Consider the following 15,432-nt stretch of genomic DNA (forward strand, 5'->3'; position numbering starts at 1 on the left):
TAATAAATACATAATTCCACTTTTAGTTACTTGACTGAATAACAGAGATTTTTAGTAGAACCATGAACAATCTTTTAACAATTATCATGCCTTCAGTGACGTAAATTAAATTTCAAAAATTTGATCAAGTTGTAGACAATCCAGAAGGCACTTTACATTAAGAGTGACATAATAAATCCTAACATATTAAATTCTATCAATTTTCATATAATTTGGCAAAAAAATAAAAAATACTGTTTATAGTATTTTATATACAGTATATAGAAATATTCAAATAAATTAAATTAATATGGTATACAACACATCATAATAAAACCAAATAAGCTATAAATACCTTAGTGAAATATGCAGAATTGGCTATTTTGAAGTTAAATTTCCTCTGTTAATTGTCATGTGTTACTCGTACAAATATTTTCTTTTTTTTTCAATTTTACTTATTTATTTTTAGTTGCAGTAACATTGGGTTATAACACTATATAGCTTTTGGGTGTACATCATAATATATTTTGAATTCTGTGTCGCTTACATCATGTTCACCACCCGAAAACTAATTATAGTCCATCCCCTCACATGTGAGCCTAATCACCCCTTTTTCCCTCCCCCCTTCCCTCATGGTAACCACCAATTCATTCTCCGTTGCTATGTGTTTGTTTGTCACTGTTTTTATCTTCTACTCATAAGTGAGATCATATGGTATTTGACTTTCTCCCTCTGACTTATTTCACTCATCATAATACCCTCAAGGTCCACCCATGTTGTCACAAATAGCTGGATTTCATCATTTCTTATGGCTGAGTAGTAGTGCATTGTGTATAAATACCACATCTTCTTTATCCATTCGTCCCTTGATGGGCACATAGGTTGCTTCCAAGTCTTGGCTATGGTGTATAATGCCGCAATGAACACAGGGGTGCAAGTATCTTTATGCCCTTGTGCTTTCAAGTTCTTTGGATAAATACCCAGCAGAGGGATAGCTGGATCATATGGTAGATGTATTCTTAATTTTCTGAGGATACTCCATACTGCTTTCCAAAGTGGCTGCACCTGTTTGCACTCCCACCAGCAGTGTACAAGGGTTCCCTTCTCTCCACACCCTCTCCAACATTTGTTGTTTCCTGTCTTGTTAATTATAGCCATTCTGACTGGAGTGAGGTGATACCTCATTGTAGTTTTGATTTGCATTTCCCTGATAGCTAATGATGTTGAGCATCTTTTCATATGCCTGTTGGCCATCCATATATCTTCTTTGGAGAAATCTCTGTTCAGATCTTTTGTCATTTTTTAATTGGGTTGTTGTTTTTTTTGTTGTTGAGCTTTATGAGTTCTTTGTATATTTTGGATATTAACCCCTTATTTGATATATGGTTTGCAAATAACTGTTAGGTCAAATATTTTCTTGATAAATATGCACTGAAGTGATTTAGGAAAAGCATGAAAAAAAGAATTTTTTTCAAAATAGTCTAGCTTTATCCATTTTTCTGTTTCCCTTTACAAGTTGAGAAAAAATCATTATTTGATTTTGTGTATAAATAGAGCATGTAATGAATGCAAGCACAAGTATTCGGTGGACGGACAACTTAAGAATTGTCTGGTAAAAAATTCTTGCAACACTGAAATTATGCCAGTCACCAACCTGCATATTAAGCCATAAAATGAAAGTTCCTTCCAGGTTAATTCCATTGCCTTTCCATGTGTGAACTCCATGTTGAGGGGGAAAGATACTTTACATTTAACCTTTTATTTGGTCTCCTTAGCCACAGATTTTTCTAAGAAGTCAAATTATACACGATGGAATATACAAACAATGGGAAAATAAAGGGGTTTTTACAGGCTCACTTCATAGTTGTGATTTTTTTTTTGACCTGATACTCAGACTGTTAATCCATACTAAGGGATTAAAACACATACATACATACACTTCATGTTTAGGTTTTTATTTAATTTCCTTAACCAAAGAGTTTTCTAAGAAACTTAACTACAATAGAATTGCTTTAGATTTTTTTTCTTTTTTACATTATCTACGAGTGTGCTTCTATGTGTATTTGTGTATGTGTATATGTGTATTTGACCTGAAACTTAAAAGAGAAATTCGGCAGTAGATATGGATAAAACAGGCAACTGTCTGCTGCTAAACATACTGTGACTTTCCGTTTTTTTCTTTCGCTACAGTAATTCAGCCATTGTACTGGAAAGCTGTCAGGTGCACTATTAACACTGCCAGGAACTTCACCAACAAGTGGTCTGTTTCCAGAGGAGAAAGGGTTCTTTATAACCCTTATGTTACCCAGGATATGTTTAGAAACTCAAATTTTTGGAGAATAAAGCCCACGTGGCCAGAAGCGCAGGCTCCAGCGTGCTTCCCGTGTGCAGAGGGCCGTGATTGGGCGCCCCTGGGGCTGCAACCAGGCGTCCAGTCCGCAGAGGTGGGCCCCGGGCCCCCCACCCCCACCGCCCTTTCCCTCCAGCCGCCTCCCCAGCGCGCGAACAGCCAACCGCTATCGCTGCGGCCAGGCTGGCAGGCCACACAATGCTGTCTCTCTTGCTGATCCTCTCAGGCCTGGGCCGCTTGACCACCGCGGTTCATGGGAAGTGAAGGACCCTGATGCTAGGAGGACCGCCTGTCTCAGAGCCCCTTTGAGTGGCGGGCGTCGCCCTCCTTGCTCCAAAACCCCAGGCCAGGCTGGGGAGAGCCCAGTGTCCTGTCAGAGCCCGCCTAGTTTCAGGGTCCTGCCGGGCCTGGTGTTTGGAGGGTTCAGAGCAGGACTGGGACAGCTGTCCCTCACTTACCTGACCCTGCGCTTGCAGGACAGGGCACCCATCTCCTGGGGAGGTGGGAAAGGAGAGAGCCTGGATAGGGTCCTGAGGCCAGCCTTCTTCACCCACTCAGGGCTGAGGTCAACAAGCCCCATGGTGTCTCTGGAGGGTCTTGGGGTAATACTGCCACCTCTAGAGGAGGCTCTTCCTGGAATCCTACAAAGTATGATTTTGTGGTGTGTGTGTGTGTGTGTGTGTGTGTGTGTGTGTGTGTGTGTGTGTTGGGGCTTGAAAGTTCCAAGAGTGATGTGATATGAGAGGACAAGTGAGGACCAAGGATGCTGCCATGCACTGAGGATGCTCACGCATGTTTTCCTTACTGCAGATTCTGAAACACCACTTATACAAATTACCGTGCCACGGAAGATTGGGACAAACAGCAGTGATGACCCTGTTTCAGGAAACCATGTAATTAAGAAATCACTTATTTTTAAATGAGTGTTTTATTATTATTAGACTACATGACCCAAAGCCATTCGTGCCTAGTCCTCTTTGAAATTTTGTGTTCTAATTACTGTGTTAAAGAACTGTTTTGTCTGAACGACAGCAAGTGTTTTGAATTTTTTTAATATCTCAAGTAACATATGAACATTATGAAACTATTTTAAAATGCAGACTCAAGAAAAAACGCCCCAAACTCCTATCACAGAAAATAACTTATACAGTCTACTGGACTTTTTTCTAGAAAATATGTACCTTTAAATATCTGTTCTATGTAAGTAAGGTCATACTAATATTTATCTTGTAATAGGATTTTCAAATAACACTATATATAAAGACTATCTTCTTGCCTATATTTACATATATATGCATATGTAAATCTTTGTAAAAATGGAAGTGATGTTATTTTTAGCCTGATTAAAATAATAACACATGTACATTGTAAAATTAAATCTAGATAGCACAGAGAGTTGTTAGGAAAGTGTTTGTCCATCCACATCATTTTTAAAAGGTAGTAAATTTGAACTAAATGAAATTTTAGAGACGTGCATACACACACTTTTTTTAATGATAATATATGAGTTATAATTGGCCTTTTCATTTATTTATAAAGTTAGAACTTACATTTATAATAAGAAATATAGCTCCCATTATTTTTCATAACTGCGTGATATCTCATTATATGGGTATAGCATCATATAGTTTATCAACTTTTCCACATGCAGATAGTTTCATAAGCCTTCTTGGATGGTCATCTCAATAAGCTCAACAGGCAAGCCATTTTAAAAATTTTTGGTAAATATTGCAAAATGTCTACCAGAAAAGGTGCATTGATTTTGACTCCCATAACCAAGAGTAATGATTCATATCTTCTTGAGGCCTCTCCACACTTGGTCCAGTCTTCTCTTCTCACTCTTGTGAGCGTGGTAATGAATGATTCACTTTCAACAGGTAGTTTTTGATTGTCTTAACAAGATATGGCTTTATATAGACTATTTGAATCATTTTTTTTCTTGTTAATTTCTTAGTGATTTTGAATTCTCCTTTTATATGAATTAGCAGTTTGGGTTAGGAAACTTTGTTTTCAAGAAGGAAGAAGTGGGGGCTGGCCAGTGGCTCAGCAGTTAAGTGCACACGTTCCGCTTCTCAGTGGCCCGGGTTCGCCATCCGGATCCCGGGTGCGGACATGGCACCACTTGGCACACCATGCTGTGGCAGGCGTCCCACGTATAAAGTAGAGGAAGATGGGCACGGATGTTAGCTCAGGGCCAGGCTTCCTCAGCAAAAAGAGGAGGACTGGCAGGAGTTAGCTCAGGGCTAGTCTTCCTCCAAAAAAAGAAAAGGAGAAGTGTTGATGTAAAGACCCACAGGGATCTGATAGGAATCCAAGGATTGGAACCGCAGAAGCAAGGTCTGAAAGGAATGTTGAATTGCCAACTGAAAAACTATTAGACACTAAGGCAGCTTGTATAGACTGAGTGGTCTGTCTGACTGTCTCACTTTATGGCACCTAAAAAATCCAGTGATTGTGTGTTCATGAAAACTATTACAGCAAAAACATAAATATCTAGAGAGGTTAAAATGTTTAGGAGAGTATAACATATATTGAGAAAATGCTAACCAACAGGAAACGTTAGTATCCATGATAATGGATAATGAAAAAGACCCCAGCATTTAGTACACATATACATACACACACATACATTATGAGGGATAAGCATCATTACTTAATAAAATATTCAGTTCACTAGGAACATGTAACAATTCTAAATTTGTATGAATTTAGTAAGATGCCCTCAGCACATATAAAAACTGATGGCATTAGGGGGAGAAATTTTCAGATCCATTTTCATAGATCTTAAAATGGTTTTCTCAAATGTTGGTTGAAAAATCATTTCATATGAAAAGTATTCATAAACATAAAGACATTTTGAACAAGAAAAATAAGTATTTTATTCAATGCATATATAGAGAAGTGAACCCAACCAAGTGAATGTCTTGTTTTCCGCTTTCTGCTGTTTGTTAGGATTCACTAGACTCCTCAAAGAATCCCACATGAGGCTTTTATTTAATGACAGAGCACGTGGTGCCGCAAGAGAAAGAGAATTCAGGCAAATATGTATCAGGAATCCAAGAAACATCCACAGCGACCTCCCCGTGAACCCAGTCTCTGTGCTCCTGGAACATGCTGAGGCTCTAGCATGAAATAACAAGACCTATGGGAGGAATTTTGGCTTTGGGAGAACTCCTTAAAAAGCTTTCAGTGACCCTTTAAGTAGCCACACCAACCTCATCAAAGCAGTTAGGGAACACTAAAGAAGCTAACCTTGGCCGGGGCGGCGCGGTGTTGGGGGGGGAGGGGGCAGGCAGCGGGGAGTTTGAACCCTAAACAGTACATTACGTTGTAACTCTCACTGTTCTTGCCTTAGCTAAGTGTCAGAAACATTCAGATTTGTAGGCATCCCCAGAAATAAAGATAGAGCTTTTCCAGTCAAGCTGTAATTCAGCTCTGTCTCACAGTAAATAATGCACATTATTCTCAAGAATATACAGAACATTCAACAAATTTGACCACGGCAGAGGAAAGAAAATTAAAAATCAAATACTAATAGTACAAAATTCATTATGTGGTAACAAATCAGGTAAGTTAAAACCTAAAGAAAAGACTGAAAAATGTATTTGGATATTTAAAAATACACTTCCACATGATTCATGGGTTGAAGAAGAAACCATAAATCAAAATAAATGTTGGACAAGAATGAGGAAATTACAAACTAAAATTTGAGTCATGCGCTGAAGATGGTATAGGGTCATAATTAATAACTACAGATACTTAAGCAAAAAAAATTCTGAAAATTAAAGTCAGAAAAATAATTATAATCTTAAAATTTTAAAAGGTATTACTTAAATTTGGAAGTAGAATTAATGAAAGAGAAAATTAAGCTAAAGTAGCGTGGGTTCACATCAAAAGTGGATTTTGGAAAATATAAAACAGGTATTTTGGTGAGATAAACTAAGGAAAATGAAAAGGAGAAGAAAAGTATATAATATTAGAAATGAGAAATATACAAAGGAGTAAATAAAAATATGAAAAAGTGTATGCTTATAAATTGTAATTTAAACAAAATAAATTCATAAAAATATAAAAAACCTGACATAAGATGAAATAAACAGCATTGATACTCCTACCATATTAAGAAAGTGAAACATTATTTAAATCCTATGCCCCTCCTTCCAATTAAAATCTATACTGATTCTTAAAAACATGTGTAATTATATCAAAAGTCACAAATCTGAAAATTATTTTGCGTGTCTAAACGCTTGTGTACCCTCGCTCAATTGGATCCCTCAGAAAGTCCCCTTGTGCCTTTTTCAGACATAACCAGCAACTTCACTATTTTGTTTTGAACTTCACATGAAAGGGATCATCAGGTAGTACTCTTTTTTGTGCCTGGCTTCTTTCATTCAACATGCTCTTTTTGAGATTCATCCACATAGATTCATGTATGAATTAGTTCATAAATTTTATAGTCATATAATATACTAGAATTATTAACCTGTTAGTGGACATTGTCTCCAGTTTGTAAACATTATGAATAAATCTGCTATAAAGAAAAAAGTATCTTGTTGATATTGCTTTCATGTGGGTATTTCAAGTAGTGAAATACTGCTTTATAGAGTAGGTGCACATTTAATTTACAGAAATCTAGTAAATAGTTTCCTAAAATAGTTTCCTATTTTATTTGTCCACTGTCCACTATTTTCTTCATGTCCACCAGCAGTGAATGGGAATTTCAGTTGTTCCATAGCCTCACTAACACGTGGCATTCTCAATCCTTTGTTGTTTGCAATTTTGTTACTGTGATTCCTTTTTCTCTATCATTTTTTTGAGGAAGATTTAGCCCTGAGCTAACATCCGGCGCCAATCCTCCTCATTTTGCTGAGGGAGATTGGCCCTGAGCTAACATCTGTGCCCATCTTTCTCTACTTTTTATATGTGGGACACTTGCCACAGCATGGCTTGACAAGCGGTGTGTAGGTCTGCACCCAGGATCTGAACCAGCAAACCCAGGGTCACCAAAGCGGAACATGTGAACTTAACTGCTGTGCCACTGAGTCGGTCCCTTTATCCTTTTTGGTTTATTTGGCATCCCATGGTGAATATTGATGATGAGTGACTTGTATAATGTTGATGGGCCAAGTGGATATGAAGTGCAAATATTCTTTAGGGATTGTCTTTTAACCTTCTTAATAGTGTCTTTAGATGAACAACAGTTTTTAATTTTGATGGTGTCCAATTAATAAAATATTTATTTATGGCTATTCTATCTTTTTTCTTTTATAATTGCCTTTTTTTTCTTCTGGGAAAGATTTACCCTGAACTAGCATCTGTTGCCGATCTTCCTCTCTCTTTTTCTTTAGCTTCCCCAAAGCCCCAATACATAGTTGTATATTCTAGTTGTAAGTCCTTCTATGTGAGCCGCCACCACAGCATGGCTACTGACACGAGTAGTGTGGTTCTGTGCCTGGGAACCCAACCCGGGCTGCCGAAGAGGAGTATACCAAATGTTAACCACTAGGCCATCAGGGCTGGCTCTATTCTTTTTATCTTTTAAGAATTATTTGCTTACACAAGGTCATGGAAATATTCTCTTATATTTTCTTCCAGAAAATTCATAGTTTTAGTTTTGGTATTTATGTCTGTGATCATTTCTGAATGTTTTTATGATATGAGGTAGGGGTCAAGGGTCAATATGTATTAAGTCCATTTATTTGAAATGCCATCCTTTTCCCATTAGTTTAAATGGGAGCCTCCATTGAAAAAAAGTTACTTTTTGTGGATTTATTATAGACTCAGTTCTTTCCAGGTGATATAATTGTTTTTCATAAATGGCACACTATCTTAATTACTATAGCTTTATAGTAAGTCTTGAAATTTAGTGCTTAAAGTCTCTTCTTTTTGCTTTTCTTCAGTATTATCTTGTCTATTATAGGTCATTTGACATTATATATAAAATTGAACATTATCTTGCTAAATGTTACAGATAAGCTATTGGATAACATTCAATCTACAAATCAACTTTGACTGGAATGAAATCTTAACAATGTTGAGATATCCAATTCATGAAATTGGCATATCTGTACCATTTATTTATGTCTTATTTAATTTTTCTCTGCCATATTTTGTAGTTTTTATGTGTAGGCCCTACATATCTTTTTATGTTTTCTGGTGCTCTTGTAAATGGTATTTATAAAGTTTATTGTTCCAATTGTGTATCTCTCATTTTATAGAAATACAATATATTTTTCTGCATTTAACTATACATATCAATTTTGCAAATAATAAATCACTAGGATTAATAATAGTTTTCTGCTATTTCCTTTGGCTTTTCTAGGTATTGCATTCATATCATTTGCAGACAAGGACAGTTTTCTTTTTTCCAATCTTTTTGCTTTTTTTTGGTATGATCTAGGAATCCCATATGATGTTGAATGGCACGTAATAGTTCATCTAGTTTATTCATGCTTTTTGTTTGTTTATTTTGTTTTTACTGCAGGAAGAAACTCTCAGTGTTTCAAAAATAAGTATGATGTTGGCTGTAGGTTTCATAAATGACCTTTATTAGTCTGTGAAAGGTTTTTTTAATTTTAGATGTATATATAGCTATATAAATATATATCTTCAGATCTGTCTAGCTAGCTGCAGAAATATATATGTATGTTTGTCTGTGTGTGTATGTATATATACATTTCCTGTCAGTGTAGTGAATCAGCCTTTCATTCTTGAGATAAAGCCCATTTTGTCATAATATGTTTTGTATTTGTTGGATTTAATTTGCTAATATTTTGTTTAGGGTTTTGAAATTATGATCATGAGAAGTGTTTTACTTCCTTCGAATATAGTTGTCTTGTTGCAATATCTGAATTATGCTACCTCATAAAATTAGTTGGAAAGTGTTCTAACTTTCTGTATTTCACAAATTTCTGTAAAGTTAGTATTTTTTCTTTATTCAAATGTTTAGTACAATTCTCCATTGCAACCTTTGGACCTAGAGATTCCTTTATTAGAAGATTTTCAATTACAAATTCAGATTCTTGATATAATTGGATTTAAACCTATCAAATTTTTACTATCTCTGTTTGAACCTTGTTTCTGTTACTTTTTTTTTGTTCTTTCTGTGTTTTCTTTTTCATTAATCCAATCTATCTTGTAAATTGTATTTTAACTATTTTTCAATTAAAGAGCTTGTTTCCTATTAGTAGGAGTGGAGAATGGTGTTTAGAATCCAATCACTGTATGCTAGATGTGCTAATCCCTACTGGAGTGTCACTGCTTATGTAGTGGTCACGTGCCCAAGCCAGAAAATATGTGTGTGTACACACACAGACACAGATGTAGGGTGTGTGAGCACACATATGTGCATGTGTCTAAATATATGTGTATTTATATCAAAACCATAGGTTTATATTGATACATCCAAATGCAATCCAAAGCTACAGGAAAAGAAAAAAAATGGGGAAAGAATAGATAGGATGTGCCAAGACAAACAGCAAGAGAATAGGCTTATATTCTAATGAATTTCACTAAAAGTAATCCGTGTAACTTTGCAAGTAAAGTCAGAGATTGTCAGATTGGGTGGGAAAATTGACTGCTATCTACAAGAAATATCCTTTAAATGAAGGACATGCATGGGTTAAAATGAAAGAATGGAAAACTGTATTTCATTAAAATCCAAATCAAAAGGAAGCTAGAGTGGATAAATTGATATCTGACAAAGTATATTGTAGAACAAGGATATTACCAGGAGAAGTAGTGGCATCTTGTAATGATAGATAGCTTAATTTATCAAGAAAGCATAATAATCCTAAAACTGCATCCAATAAGAGTGCATGGAACAACATGAATCAAAAACTTATAGAAGTGAAGAAAGTAGACAAATCACAATTATAATTAGAGATTTAAAAAATCCTTTCTCAGTAAATGATAAAAAATTCAAACAGATAATCAACAGGGATATAGAAGGCTTAAAATACTAATAGTCCCCTTGACTTTAATTTGCACATGTAGAACACGGAAAGTGGATATTGAATTTTTATCAAATTCCTTTTCTGTAATTATTGATGTGGTTTGTTATAAGTTTACTGTCTTGATATTTGTTTTTCCTCCCCTAATAAGCTTCTTTTGACTCAGGAAGAAATATAATCTCTGGTTATAGATTATACTTATAATCGTGAAGTTCATAATTGAAGTTGCCCACAAAATCCTGCTAGTCAAATGGTTTTACGGTTTTAGACAATATTCAAGGAAAGATGATAAATATCTTTTTCAGAGAATGGAACATATTAACTAATCCCTTAGATCATTTAATATCATTTTAAGAGATTAATGTAACTTTAACACAAAGAGGACAAAGAAGCTTGCGAAAGGAAAATTATAGGTTCTTTCACTTACAAAAGTATTTTGAAAAGTGAAAATAGCAAATAATTTTAAAACATTATGACCAAATAGGTTTTACCTCTGTGGAAGGATGTCGTAATACTGGAAAAATTCATTAAATTAACTCACCACAGTGACATATTAAAAGAAATCAACAAATGCATCCAGAAAGAGCATTTTAGAAAATTAGTTGCACATTCACGCACACGGACTCACCAGATGCACCATAGTACCTCACTTTAGAAGAGAGCAGCCTCAGTGTGGTTTAAACAGAGCCAAGCAACAACGGCAGCACTAACAAAAGCAGACTATAACAAATGTCATACTTAATGCTCTAAACGTTACAGCATTCCACCTTTGGGGCAGAGTACGATAGGGGTGCCTATTTTCATTTTTTCAGTAATTTGCAATATAAAAAAATCAGGAAAAAGAAATGTAAAAAAAGTGAGTTTAAAAGGTGAGACACAGACCAGCTCTTACATAGATCAGCTTTCTGCCTGGAATTCTGGGTGTATGGTGATGCCATTACCCAATATCCAGAATATAGAAGGCAAATTACCCAGATTTATTTTCAATCAATAGAATAAAGGAGGAATACCAAAAGATGTAGTTCTTAAATTAGTTTAATTTCTATATAGTTTGCATATATACAAAGGTGGTTGCAGAACCTATTGTGAAATAAATAAGATTTGGAAGGCATCTTTATACTAGTAAATCCCTGAAAATTGCAGCTTACTTTTATCCTTCAGAATCCATCTCTAAATTTTATATTAGTGAAAACCTCTCAAAAAAACTTACTTATTACATAAAAATGAATCAAATCTTAAAATAAAAAAGTGAAAACATCAAAAGTAAGCTTGTGCAACTATACCAATATCAGAGTAGAATTTAAAGAAGCACTTCTAGAGAAAAAAGGTACCTTTTTATTGATAAAGTGATCAGTTTATCCTGAAAATATCACCATACTAAATATGTCTGCACTCAACAAAGCTCCAAAATATGTAAAGAAAAAAAACTACAGATTAAAAGGAGAAAGAAACAATGTCACGATAATTTTGGGAGATGCCAACACAACTTTTTCAACAGCTGTAAGGTACACAAGACTGAAAACTAGAACGTTTAAAATGACTTACACAGAAAACTGCGCCTACTGACAAAATTCACATTCTCTGCAAATGTGGGACACTCACCGGAATTAACTATATGGTAGACAATAATGAACGCGTATGTTTTATGGTGGTGTCACAGACTGGGTTCTTTGAGATGCAGTCTCTGAGAAGATTCTTGTGAAGGAAGTTTATTATGGTATGCCCTTATGATGAGACCCTGTTGAAAGGCAGGGAAGGAAGCAGAATTGGGGAGAAGGAAGCTCAATTGAGGCTCAACAAAATGTGAAGCAGCCATGCCCCGTCGGAATATCTGGAGCTGGAATGAGGGGGCTTCTCATTGAACGTGGGCTTTTCCAGAAAGTTGTGACTTAATGTGAGCTGACCTTCTTTAGCTGAGGCAATTCCTAAAGGGGACGGGGAGGTGAAGGCTGTCTGTAGGTAGAACTTCCGACAGCTTGGGCATACTTCCTTTAATCTTAAAAGGGGACTTGTGCTGTATTATTTAAGTTTCAATTTATTTGTGCTAGAAACTGCAAAGTAGAAAAATATAATACATAAAATTAGAGTTTCTTCAGAGATCACTCAGCATTTCTAAATGTAACCATTTTTAAATATAACTTGATTATGATAATAAATGCTAATGGCTAATGCTCTTGGTTTTGAAATTGATTTAGACTCCTTGATTTTATTTAAATTTGACTATCAGTGATTCTGTCATATATTCCAAGATGGAGGAATGTTGCAATATACTTATATATGTCTATATAATTTTGAGACATGCATGATACAATCTATTTATACAAAAGAGTACATACATTTTAAAAATTACGGCTTTTGATTTTTAAGAATTGGAATTTCTAATAATTACTTTCTCTCTGAATACTTTGCTTCAGGTCACTTATGCCATCAAAATTGATGGGAAAATATACACTTTCCATCTTAAGAAACAGTAAGTTGCCACTCTTCTTTTCATGCAGTTGTTTTTAGTTTCTTAATTTTTACAGTCACTTCCTTAAAGTAAGCCTAAACAAGAGCATGAATATTATGTTTATTTATCTTGTTATATCTACTTTGTGATTCATGTGAGACTAGAATTTCAAGTCTTCATCTTGATATTTTAAATCTACTATTCGAACCAAATTCTAATTCAGTGATGCAAATGTTAATGTATATCTGATAAATGAAAATTATTCTATGTAACTCCTTAAAATATAACCATGATTGCAACAATTAGGGGAATAATTTTATTTGTCCATGTTTTGTTTTGTTTGTCTTCATGTCATTTTACATATGATTTTAAACATTTTACTTGATATTGCACTATAAGTTTTTCTCATTTTGCCATAATATATATTTTTAATTTCTCAACTTTTCTAGTTTTTACTTTCACACTCTGAGGAAACCAATATTAATAACCTTGTGTATATCTTTCCACAAGTTTCTATTCTAAATTTCACCTTTCCCTTAAATAAAACATATAGAAACCTACCAAAAAAATTTGTTTTTACACTAATGGAAATAGTATTTTGCAACTGGAAGGTCTTATTTATTAATGGTGTTCATTTTTTGCTCTATGTATATATTATAACTTATTCTTTATTAGATAACATTTACTAGTAAGTAATATTGATAGGTATTGAGGTTATATCCAGGTATTGTCACTATAGAGTCCTGAAATAAACATCCTTGTATGTATATTCTTACATAGTAGATATTTTATTTTGTAGGCTTGATATCAAGAAATAGATACATCTGGATCAAGATGTATGAATAATAATAATAGTGATGATAATAATAATAACAAAAACTACTAAAGTAATTGACATTTATGTGCACATAGCATTTTCCAGGCATATTTCTAAGCAATTTGCACGTAGTAACCGATTTAATTTTCACAATAACCTCTAAGATAGGCATTCTTTATTACTTCTATTTTATAGTATGTTAAGATTTGGGGCAATATTGCCAGTTATTTTCTGAAAAGACAGTAGCAATTAAGGTTTCCAAAATCATGCGTGATGTGTTAAAATATTATATTTCATCTTAATATCAGTTGACGCTTCCTTAAATAATTTCTCTAAACATTTATCAGCTATTTGAATTTTCCTATATGAGGCTTTCCCGTTATTATTTATTATTACTGTTTTAATATACTTTCATTTTTAGAGCAGTTTTAGATTCACAGCAAAATTGAGTGGAAGGTACAGAGATTTCGCATATGCTTCCTTCCTCCACACATGCACAGCCTCCCCCATTATCAACATCCCCCACCAGTTTGATATGTTTGTTATAATTGATGATCCTACCTTGACACATCATTATTACCCAAAGTCCCTAGCTTATATTAGCCCAATATTTTTATATTGTTTTTTTTGTTTTGAATGATTAAAAATAGAAAAGAAAATTTCTGAGAATAATATAAACAATTAGATTCTTACCACGGATGATATACGTATAAGCATTTTGCCTACATATTTTTTTTAAAGCATACATAGCAAGCAATAGTTATTATTTCCATGCCCAGACCTATTCAATTCTCTCACTCATATGATTAGCACCCAGTGCTAATCATAATTATGATATTCACCCATATTATTTTTCATATTTTATCTTCATTCATCCATATACTTAGAGATCAATAAAAATCATGTTTTGAATATTACTTTAACTAGATATAAATGACACAATACTGTATATTGCTTTATACTATTTATCTTAATATGGTGCACCACAAAAGTGACCCCAATCCTTTACCTGTCCCTGTTTCTTCACTCTTTACCATATAACTTTGAGTTCCTATCATCAAGAGGTGGCTTGTATACATATCTTCCAACCTCCCCACTCCCCAGCCCTTGGATCTGAGTTTATCTATGAAAGGCCAACTTCATGGGTGGGTGGTTCCACAGGACCCCATAGTTAGAAGGGCCCTATACTTGGTTTAATGTTCTGCTATACTGTCCTGGGATGATTAATACTTTTGAACAAGAGGTCTCACATTTTCATTTTACCTTGGGTCTCACAGATTATGTAGCTATATGACCTCTATGGCTATATGACTTAGTGTAGCCAAAGAGATGCTAGCTGACTTGGCTGAAAGAGAGGCTTGAAAAAGCTCTCGTGCTTTTCTGCTTTCCATCTTATTTGTCTGCCGTTCCCATGAGAATATGCTTGGGCTAGCTGGATGGAAGATAGAGATAGGTGGAGCACAGCCAGGTGCCCTAATCACCCCTAGATCAGCCACCATTCAGCTGAATCCCAAACCATTGGGCAAGCCTGGCCTGGCAGAGCCGAACTACCATGGCTACTCAAGCAAGACCTAGGAGTATGAGCAATAGATACTTATCACTTTATTATATGTGGTTGTGGTTTTGTGATTGTTTCTTGTGAAACGTTTTGTGTAATATTATATTTTGAAATTCATTCATACTGATGTGTGCAAAATGAGTTTTCTTTTAAATGCGTATTTGCCATCAAATGAATATATTTCATTTATTATTTATCCACCCGTATTTACAGCAAGAAAAGCTGTATTGTGGATCTCCTTGCCATGACTTTGTGGGCACCAGTGAAATTGATGGGCTATAAATAAGAAAATTCTCAAGTGTGCTATATACTGCCAATTTGTTTCTT

Source organism: Equus quagga, chromosome 22 (assembly GCF_021613505.1).
Source record: "Equus quagga isolate Etosha38 chromosome 22, UCLA_HA_Equagga_1.0, whole genome shotgun sequence".
NCBI lineage: Eukaryota > Metazoa > Chordata > Mammalia > Perissodactyla > Equidae > Equus > Equus quagga.